Source organism: Triticum aestivum, chromosome 1D (assembly GCF_018294505.1).
Source record: "Triticum aestivum cultivar Chinese Spring chromosome 1D, IWGSC CS RefSeq v2.1, whole genome shotgun sequence".
Taxonomy (NCBI): Eukaryota; Viridiplantae; Streptophyta; class Magnoliopsida; order Poales; family Poaceae; genus Triticum; species Triticum aestivum.
The window spans coordinates 54,234,116-54,244,935 of record NC_057796.1 but is presented as its reverse complement, the minus strand read 5'-3'; the positions used below and the strand labels follow the sequence as shown (position 1 = coordinate 54,244,935).

The following is a 10,820-nucleotide window of genomic DNA, read 5'->3' as shown; positions in this document are numbered from 1 at the left end:
GCATGGGAAGTGCCATGGGACGAGGCACGAGAGGTGCCATGAATGGTGCATTTGGCGGAAACACGGGAGGTGGCTTCGGTGGCAACAAGGAAGGTGGTTTTGGTGGCATGGGAGGTGGCTTCGGAGGCAACATGGCCGGCATGGGAGGTGGCTTTGGCGGCAACATGATGGGTGGCTTCGGGCTGGCTATGGCGGCAACATGAGTGGCGTTGGAGGTGGCTTCGTCGGCAACATGACTAGCATGGGAGGCAATGAAGGTGCTTCCGGTGGTGCTCCCGACAACGAGATTTCACCGCTTCACAACGTCGACAAAGAAGCCGGTGATGATGATGATTGTACCACGGTTCACAACGCCGGTGGTGTTGATGACATGCATGAATGATATTCATGTGCATTTTAATTTGTAGGACGAAAAACTTTGATTGGGACGATGCATGTTTGGTAGAGGGATTTGAAACTATGATGACGGTGATGCACTTTTGTTAGGGATTTGAAACTATGATGATGATGATGCACTTTAATTTGAAATTTTAAGTGATATTTCAATGCAAAACCGCGACTGAACAGCAGTCGCGCGGCCGGCGGCCGGTTTTACATCTTCGTTTTGGACCGTCTATTGGAGTTGCTCTTTTACATCTCCGGAGTTGAATTGGTGATCTCACTAGCATATGTGCTCTGCCCTAACCACTCCACCATCTCACATGTTCATGATTTCTTATAGCCTTTTCAACCTTTTCTTCTATATTGTTTCTTTTTTTTTCTTGGAAACAATTTTGTTTGGGTCTTTTTTCTTCTTTCTCATTCTTCTTTTTTGCCAAGTGCGTGAAATTTTTTCCCAAATTTGTGTACTTTTTTTCAACTTCGTGAAGTTTATTTCAAATCGATAAAAAAATCAAAACCGATGAACCTTTTTCCAAAATTGGTGAACCTTTTTTCAAATCGATGAACTTTTGTTTGAAAATCAATGAACTTTTTTCAAATCGGTGATTTTTTTTCAAATTCGATGAACGTTCTCAAGTTCGGTGAACTTATGTTCAAATCTGATAAAGTTTTTTTCAAAATCAATGATTTGCTTTTCGATTTTGTGAACTATTTTTACAAAAATGATGAACTTAATCAAATTCATGATTTTTTTTGTCAAAAAATTAAGTGATATAGTACAGATGCAATTACTAGCGCGGCCCGCATGTCCTTATACTGTTGGTGCATTTATAATTCACTATAAAGTTGAGTTGTTGTAGTAGTTAGGCAGACTCGTACAGGTAGACACTGGCTCGAGTTTGAATCCTGAGGGTCCACCTTTTTTGCTGTTTCTTCCCTCTTATAAGTCCGCACGAGGCGCGAGGCGCATCGGCCTTATTAGGGTCAGGCCCAGGTGGGCAGCGCGTGGGCGCCGGTGTGCGTTAGCGACCCTAAAGGTGCTTAAGGCCTTGTACAATGGAAGATGTTTAGGAAGGTGTTTAATAAAATAAACCGACTTTTTCTGAAGCATCGATGTCTATTTTACAAGAGAGACGCTTAGTTAAGCGTTTATCATGTACAAATAAGCATCGATGTTTAAGAAAATTCTGGTTTACTAGCAATAGTGCCTGTGCGTTGCAACGGGAGAAATAAATTATCACCCCTAGCGCCCCCATCCCTGTTACCACTTCTTTTCTTTGTCATCATTCTCGGTAACGATGTCCATTACACGGTGAACATTCCACCTAAGCTTGGAACCAATAAAGAATTGAATCACCTGCATGGACAGACCAGCGAACGGTCGCGTTTGAGATCCCGGCCACATGACCCACATCTACACAATCAAATACTTGTGCCTTGTGTTTATGTTATCTGGATTTTACATTATAATAGTTTAGTACCAATCCGTGAAGGACACAAACAAAAACTAAATTCAATTTTATTTTAAAATGATCAACACTTTTTTGTAGGGTAACACGATCAACGCCAAAAACACTGGAGGTTGTGAGTTTGATTCCAATAACGGTCAACTATTTTTTGCCTCATCTCCTAAAAGGGGTGGTGGGTTTGATTTGTTGGGCTAGGTCGCACGGACATGTTGGGAGGGCACCGGGTTTTTTTTACTGGTGGGACGTTACGTGGGCGAACGTGGCAGAGGCCAAGTGGCCCAAGACAGACGATTGGTAGCATAGCCTAGCTCAGTATGAGGAAACACCATGGACATACGAAATGTGAGGACCAATAATATTATACCTCCATATATATATTAAAAATAGTATATATGCCTGTGGGTTAGAACGGTAGAAACAATTGACATAAATTTAGTGAGGATTGTATGTGCAAACATAATGTTCAATGTGCTACAAATTTGGCGCAAATTTACTCATAAGATGGCATGGCAACCTGCCATTGATTCCCGCACCTCCTGTTAATTAGTTTTTCTTTCTCTTTCTTTCCTTATATCATGATGCACACATAATTACCGTCCATTTCCTTCCTCTCTCTTTCTCCTTCCTTCTTTATTTCTCATGCAATTATTGTTTTCTTTTTTTGCTAGGCCTGCTAATTACTCCTGCGATTAATATGGCGCCCACATAATTACCATCAATTTCCTTCCTTCTTTATTTCTTATTCAATACATATTACCATTCTTGCCGGCTCCACATAATTACCATCTTCCTTCTTTATTTCTCATGCAAAGAATGTCTATTTCCTTTCTTTTTTTTTTTGCTTAATTTCCAAAGCAGCTTCTCGATGCCTGACAACCTAAAAAACGTATATAAATTGGTAAAAATTAATGTAAATAGCAAGGTGGGACTATTTGATAAGTAAACAAATATGAAAACAACTTCCAGCCTAGTCCCGTGTCCGTCCAGTGGGCCGCATCACTCATACATGCCCATCACGACCTTGCCCATTGATCTCGGCCCGAGTACGGCTGTCCTTTATTCTTAAGGTTCCATACGCCCAAATTAGCAAGCTTAGGAGCCTAGTCTCAGTGGTCTCCTGCGCTGCAATCAACATGGCAGACCAAGGATCAAATCCCAGCGACATCCACAATATTTTTTTCTCTAATTTCTTTTAATTCAAACACACGCACATACAGTCGGATATGGAAAACGACGGTGAACCAGCCTACGACGGACACAATTGAGCATGGATGCAGGCCCAGCCGAGGCCCAGTTTAGCGAATCAGCCACGTATGGGATAGAGCGAAAATTTAGTACCACTTCGAATATGGTTTAAATTCAAACTGAAAGCGTAAAATTACGAGAAGAAGTGTATTGCACCTTGCATTGTACAAGGCCTAACAGAGGTGTTTGTGTTTTCGTTACTCAAGCCGACATTCTCGCTTCCGCTTTGTCGACCCCCGCTTTCGCGGTTGCTTCCCTCTAAGGCGGAACGCTCCTCTACCGATGCATTTTAACATCCCACAGCTTTGGCAGATTGCTTGCGGGTTCAATTCCTACTGGATGCATACAAACGGAAACATTCCATAAGTCTACTGAAACTGCCCCGAAGGAAAGCATATTACAGGGGAAGAGTTGGCTTCATTCAAGCTGGATGGGCTAAAAGCTTTCATTGAGACAAAGTAGGTAAAAGAAAAGTTCGAGAACAGGATAACTGACGTTTGGAACCAAGAGATTTCATAGTTCTTCAAGTGAGAAATAAACCAGGCTTTTCTTAAACACCGGTGCTTATTTATATAGGGTAAACGCTTAACTAAGCATCTTTTTGCTTCAGAAAAATTCAGTTTATTTTTCTAAGCATCTTCCATTGTACAAGGCCAGCTCAGAGCACCTGCCTAGTGCCTACCGTTGCCACGCAAGCGGATCATATACCAGGACAGCCTTTGTTTCCATAAGCGCCTTTCGAACTTTTTTCAACCAACCCGCAAAAAAAAAACTTTTTTCAACCACACGCTACCACAAACTAGTACAAGTAATGTTTTTACAGCCTTAAAAAAAGTAATGTTTTTACAGGCTCCCTTTCCTTGTAAGCACGTGCAATTGGTCATGGCAAAATGGAAAGAGATTGAACCAAAATATGTAAGCACAATCCCCTAAAACAAAATCTGTAAGCACAACGTGAACAAAATCATTGACACTTTTAGGTACAGACTGAAGAGCACATGTTCAGCAGCAACATGTAAAAAGAGAGGAGGAAGCAAAGCCATGTGAATTGACTTCCGGAGATATTTGGCGTCATGGAAGTATCCTGAAATACCATGAGGCTCATGTCCCCAAGACAACAGATGACATGCTCAGGCCCTCAGCAAAGGGACACATCAACATTGACACCTACAAACAAAGTTGCCCCCTTCAGCGATTCAACCATATCGGAATGGGGAGTACACAGCCTGTTTTGATCACAATATCATGATAGCAAAAGCCAGAAACACTATTTTGATTTGCACTGGTGCCCCTATGATATACTACTAATTCCTATATATCTTTCCTGGGTCGGTGAACTTGAGCTGCTGACTGCTGGTGCGCTGATCTTCGTGTTCCTCTGGACTTTTGAGATGTGAGCGAAGGGCAGGCCTCATCGGAGAAGAAAAACAACACGCGTCATGCAAAACATGTGAAGATTTATTAAGTATGGTGTGTCAAAAACCAATCTCTGTAGTCGGATAATCGTAATAACACGCAAATTAGTGTCTAGTAATAATGTCACTCTTCCTATGATGACATAATTAATAGAACTGAACATATTTAAAATAAGACTCTCCAGTAATTCTCTATATAAGAATATTTTAGAGCGAGAACATATGTCCGCATGAAAAATGGAGTAAGTAGCGAGAGCTATTTTGAAGAAATCTGGAGATGCACCATTAGCCATCATTACTATAGCTAGTATTTGGGTTAGTAATAATCAAATAGAGCAAACAATGATTGGTTGTGCTTGCTCAATGCTATGGGTTGTGGGGTTACAAAAGGTGCTAGTTTGAAAGGAAAAAAAAAGATACTATTGCTCAGCTATTATGATCTGCCTTCTCATCTAAAGGCTTGCTTATTATCTAAACATATTTCCCAGTAGTCCAATGGCTCATGAAGTGGAAGAATTATTATAGTTGTATGGTGCGGTGGGGTGCGACACGTTCAGTCGTCCGCTGCGGCTGCTGGACTGCTCTGCCGCTCGAGCAGCCCTGTCGACATGTGGCAATCGCTTGTTTATGATCTCTCTCAAACTTCCAGAAATATGCTTAGATGTAATAAACTAGTCTTCAGATGAGAAGCAAATCATAACAATTGGAGCAATGATATCCCTTTTATTTTCTTCAAAATAGCATCTTTTGTAACCTCATGAGGCATCTTTTGTAACCTCATGAGGCATAAAATTGAGCAAACAGAACCAATAATTTTCTTGCTCCATTTGGTATTATTACTAAGCAAAATAGTAGTTATAGTAATAATGGCTATGGTACGCTGCCACATTTCTTCGAAATAGCTCTCGATATTTTCTCCAATTCACGTGAACATATATTCTAGTCGTGATATATTTTCTATAGAAAATTAATTGAGAGTCTTATTTGAAAGAGGTTTCTCATGAACTATGTATCACAGAAAAAGTGATATGCTTCAAAGATACTAATTTTGCATCTTGTTATGATGATATCCAACTACAACTAAAACGTATACAAACAACACTTAATCTTCACCTTTTCTCTACCCAGATGTGATAAATAATCGTAAGGTATTTACAAAAAAATAGAAATATTAATTGGCACATCAATTTATTTAGACACGAAAACTAAAACGAACTATAGGAATTTAGAAATCACAATGAACATAATGAATTATCAATATTGTGCTAGCTAGGAAGAGTAAAAAAGCAGCTAAATTGGATTAAAAAGAGGAAATGACATAATAAAAGTATCACAGACTTAGAGATGAAGAAAAGAATTCGTAGCCATTTGATTCTCTTTTAAATAGAATAAAAGACGACCTATGTGCACGTACCTTTTGTCCATTAGAAACTCACCAAGTTGGTTAATGAGTATGGTGTGACAAAAACCAATCTCTATAGTCAGATAATCAGAACAACATGCAAATCAGTGTCTACGAATAATGTCACTCTTCCTATGATGACATATTTAATAGAACTGAACATATTTTAAATAAGACTCTCTAATAATTCTCTATATAAGAATGCAAGAATAGGTGTCCGCATGAAAAATGGAGTAAGTAGCAAGAACTATTTTGAAGAAATGTGGAGGTGTACCATTAGCCATCATTACTATGGCTAGTATTTTGGTTAGTAATAACCAAATAGAGCAAATAATGATTGGTTGTGTTTGCTCAATGCTATGGGCTGTGGGGTTACAAAAGATGCTAGTTTGGAAGAAAACAAAATGAAAATGATATTACTGCTCAGCTATTATGATCTGCCTTCTCATCTGAAGACTTGTTTATCATATCTAAACATATTTCTCAGCGGCCCAATGGCTCTTGAAGTGGAAGAATTACTATAGTTGTATCAATGATGTTCTCTTCTGCACGGGATCTGCTTGTGATCTCTCTCTCAAACTTCCAAGAATAGCTTATATGTAATAAACTAGTCTTCAGATGAGAAGCAGATCATAACAATTGAGCAACAATATCACTTTCATTTCGCTCAGCTATTATGATCTACCTTCTCATCTAAAGACTTGTTTAGCGGTCCAATGGCTCTTGAAGTGGAAGAATTATTGTAGTTGTAGCAATGATGTTCCCTTCTGCACGGGATCTGCTTGTGATCTCTCTCTCAAACTTTCAAAAATATGCTTATATGTAATAAACTAGTCTTCAGATGAGAAGCAGATCATAACAATTGAGCAACAATATCCCTTTCATTTCCTTCAAATATAGCATCTTTTGTTACCTCATGACACATAAAATTGAGCAAACAGAATCAATAATTTTTTGCTCCATTTGGTATATTACTAACCAAAATAGTAGTTGTAGCAATAATGGCTATGGTACACCGCCACAGTTCTTGAAAATAGCTCTCAATATTTTCTCCAATTCACGTGAACATATGCTCTCGCTATGATATATTTTCTGTAGAAAATTATCTGGGAGTCTTATTTGAAAGAGGTTTCTTATGAATTATGTTATCACAGAAAAAGTGAGATGCTTCAAAGATAGTAATCTTGTATGTTATGTTATGATTATTCGACTACAAAGATTTGTTTTTTTTTACAAACAACACTTAATAAATCTTCACATTTTCTTCTCCCCGAATGTGATCAATAATCATAAGGTATTTACAAAAATAAAATTATAATTATTAATTGGCAAATCAATTTATTTAGACATAACTAAACTAAAAAAGATACTAATGAATTACCAATATTGTGCTATCTAGGAAGATTAAAATGGTAGCAAATTTATATTTAAAAGAGGAAATGACCTACTAAAAGTATCACAGAAAAAGAGATGAAGAAAAGAATTTCATAGCCAGTTGATTCTCTTTTAAATAGAATAAAAGAGGAGTACTATATGCCAATTAGTGATACTTTTAGCAAGTTCCAGCGGATTCAGCGTTTTCACAATCGTTCTTTAGATATATCGCCAGGTAAGCTCAGACTGAAATAAGTTCAGGACCAAGAATTGATTTTACGTATATTAACTCCAGTTTAAAAGATTATACTAACAATTAAAGGGCGTCCGATTTTCCATGATAGAAGGAAATACAGTAAGCTCCACAACTTCACAAGCAGTTTCTCACCCAAAAAAAACTTCACAAGCAGTCAAAGGTGCAAGCAAAGAAATACTATGCTCAAGCAGAAAGTTTGAGACACCACTATAACCAAGCAACTATTGAAGGGAAAGCTCGGGAAGATCTTACCTTGCAGTCGGGAGGTGCTCGGAGGGAGGCCAGATCGATGCAGTGAAGAGATCTGGATCAGGGAAGACCAAACATGTGATGTGATTCCAGATCGATGCCAGATCAAACCGGAGGAAACAGTAAGCTTGTCGATGCCACATCCAACCGGAGGAAATTGCTTCTCGATGCGAGATCGGGCCGGAGGAAATAGTAAGCTTGTCGATGCCAGATGTGATTCCAGTTGACGCGAAGACGGCGACCTCGCCTCGTGACCACAAGGCTGCAGCAGGGTGCGACCTGGCGGTGGACGAGATCTCGACCGGGATCCGTGAGGAGGAGAGACGACGCCAAAGGCAGAAGGTTGAAGAAGAGCAGCCTGAACGAACACCGAACGGCAGCTCTCCGCCTCCAGTTCGCGACGCTGAAGAAGATGACAGCAGAGCAGATCGAGCTCTGCAAAGCAAGAATCCGGATCAGATCCACAAGAAATGGACGCCGAAAAGGAGAAGGAAAAGAAGAGCATAGATCGAGAGCGAGAGCATGAATCTGCAGGACGGTGAGAGGAGAGAAGAGCTACCTTTGGCGCTGCCGCTGGTGCTAGCGCCGACGAGATCTGCGGTGGAGGAGAAAAGTCGTCGCCGCAGACTGAAGTGAAACGAGTAGATCCGGATTCAGATCGGGAGTGAGCTGACGGTGCGTGGGCTGAGCGGTCACATCACTCAAGTACCCGCACGCCCAGGGCCTGCCGATAGACGCTTTTATGGCCGTCCGACGCTATTCCTTTCAGGTGTGAATATTTTTTTATTAGAGAGAGAAATGTTTTGTTACTCTTTGTTGCAAACTACGGAGTAGCTGCCACAAGGACCCACCTGATTTAGGCGATCTCCAAGGTAGCAACCCATTTTCGTGTGTTGGTGTTTGGTTTCGCAAGGCCAAAAACCACCCCACAACGCGCAGCGGCAAACGTAAAAACTGCCCGTCAAATGTCGATCTGGATGTATTTCTGTCCCAAATTTGGACCCGATTCATGTTCACACGTACACGAGACGAGTATTGCACGTCTTCTTAATGTCTGCCTTGGCCCCGCACATCGGCCGCCTAACCACCACCCATCGGTCTCACTTAATCCACGCGTGTGGAAGGGTCCTACACATCAGCCGCCTAGTCCCTTCACCCCAGTCCTTTTTAATGCCACGTGTGCGGGTGGAGGGGCTGTCCAGTTCACTCTTTCTAGTCTTTTTCCTCTCCCTCTGCCCCCCGGCGACCGACAAACCCTAGCCACCGCCACGCACCACCATCCGCCCCGCCAAAATGTCGTCGAAGTAGATCCCGCAGAAGCCTAGGAAGCACGACCACGAGGACAGCTCATCCTCTGGGTCCTATGGACCATGCCGCCGCCCGCAACAGCATATCTACATCGGTGTTGATCAGTGCCAACGGGACTGGGATGAGGCCACCCCGGTGTCGAGGCTTGACGTCCACTGTCGTCCGGCTGGCACCTCAACCCAGAGAGGGTGCCCGTGCCCCCCGTTCAGGCCACCAGCCGTGCGTGCCTGCTGGAGATACATTGCCGCCGAGATCAGCTCCCCGAGGATATCCGCCATGACCCGGTGTACGCCGTTACCTCGCCGTTCTAGAACACTTTGTTCTGCAACGAGCACGACGCGCGACACCAGTCGTCCTTCGTCGCCCGTGCTCCCCCTCGTGCGCGTGCTCCCAGTCACCCGCATGCATGAGGGTGTGTGCATGTGCGTGCTCCCATTCCACCACACCAAGTCATTGTGTCCGACTAGGTCTCCCAGATCGACTGGGAGGATGACAAGGACCTCAAACAGCGATAGAGGAATTCGAACTTCGTATGAGAAAAAACCAAAAAGTCAAAGAAATCCAACTTTTTAAAAATAATTTTGACTTTCGTTTGCACTAGTGTGTAAATTTTTTCGAAGAAAAAAACCATTGACTTCAGGGCCAAAAAATATCTGAAGTCAATGCGGGTTTTTCCTTCGCTTAATTTGTTTTTACAAAAATATTTTTAGATTCTTTTATGTTTTCTGTACGTAGTTACTATAATTGTTTTTTAAATACCCAGAAACCAAACGTCCGTGTCCAATGATTAAACCCTATAAGCTAAACAGGCTGAGTTGGGCCGGATGGGTACAGTTTCGACTAGATAGCGTTGGGCTTGAACATAATCAGTGCTATCGGGTGAACAGTGCCGCAGACGGAAATAGTGAGAGCAACTAGTTAACGAGTGCTCCTTCGGGAGCCTCGCAACGATCAGCGCCATTTGGCGCGCTCTCAGCCATTCACCACGTGTCGCGCTCTGGACGCTCCCTTCAGATTTTTTTTTTCGCACGCGTTTTCGGCTTTTTAAACGGTTTTATTGCCGGGTTTTTTTCGACGTTTTGGTTTTCCCCGGTCTTCTTTAGCTTTTCAACCACAAAAAAAAATTGCGCGAAAAAACGTGTTTTCTTTTTTTTCTTTCGTGAAAAGTCACGGTTTTTCTTCCGCGAGAGTCACGGCCGTGCCTTTCGGAAACGAAAATAAATACGCGTTTTCTTTTTTTTTTCTTTCACGAGAGTCACGTTTTACTTCCGCGAGAGGCACGGTTGTGCTTTCGTGAGAGTCACGGCCGTGCCACTTGGAAAGGGAAAAACAAAACGCGTTTCTATTTTTTTTCTTTCACGAGAGTCACGGTTTTGCTTCCGCGAGAGTCACGGCCGTGCCTCTCGGAAAGGGAAAAAATACGCGTTTTCTGTTTTTTTTTTCTTTCGCGAGAGTCACGGTTTTGTTTTCGCCAGAAGCACGGTTGTGCTTTCGCGATAGTCACGGGCATGCCTCTTTCGGAAAGGGAAAAAAGACATGTTTTCTGTTTTTTTTTCTTCTTCCACGAGAGTCACGGTTTTGCTTTCACGAGAGGCACGGTTGTGATTTCGCGAGAGGCACGGGCGTGCCTCTTTCGAAAAGGGAAAAAAACCGTGCTCCCGGTTTGGTTTTTTCGTCTAGTTTTTTCTGAAAAAAAAGTTCGTCAAAACCTATCAACATGG

The 10,820-nt window shown here is 41.9% G+C and overlaps 1 long non-coding RNA gene across 1 annotated transcript; it reads right to left on the bottom strand.

Annotated features, from left to right (window-relative positions):
- Positions 1–3,996: 3,996 nt before the first annotated feature.
- LOC123180260 (uncharacterized) lies at positions 3,997–8,591 on the bottom strand. The gene is made up of 2 exons (XR_006490831.1): positions 8,351–8,591; positions 3,997–8,226 (listed from the first exon to the last, which is right to left on the bottom strand). It is a non-coding gene; the product is annotated as an uncharacterized lncRNA (long non-coding RNA).
- Between the last annotated feature and the right edge of the window lie 2,229 nt (positions 8,592–10,820).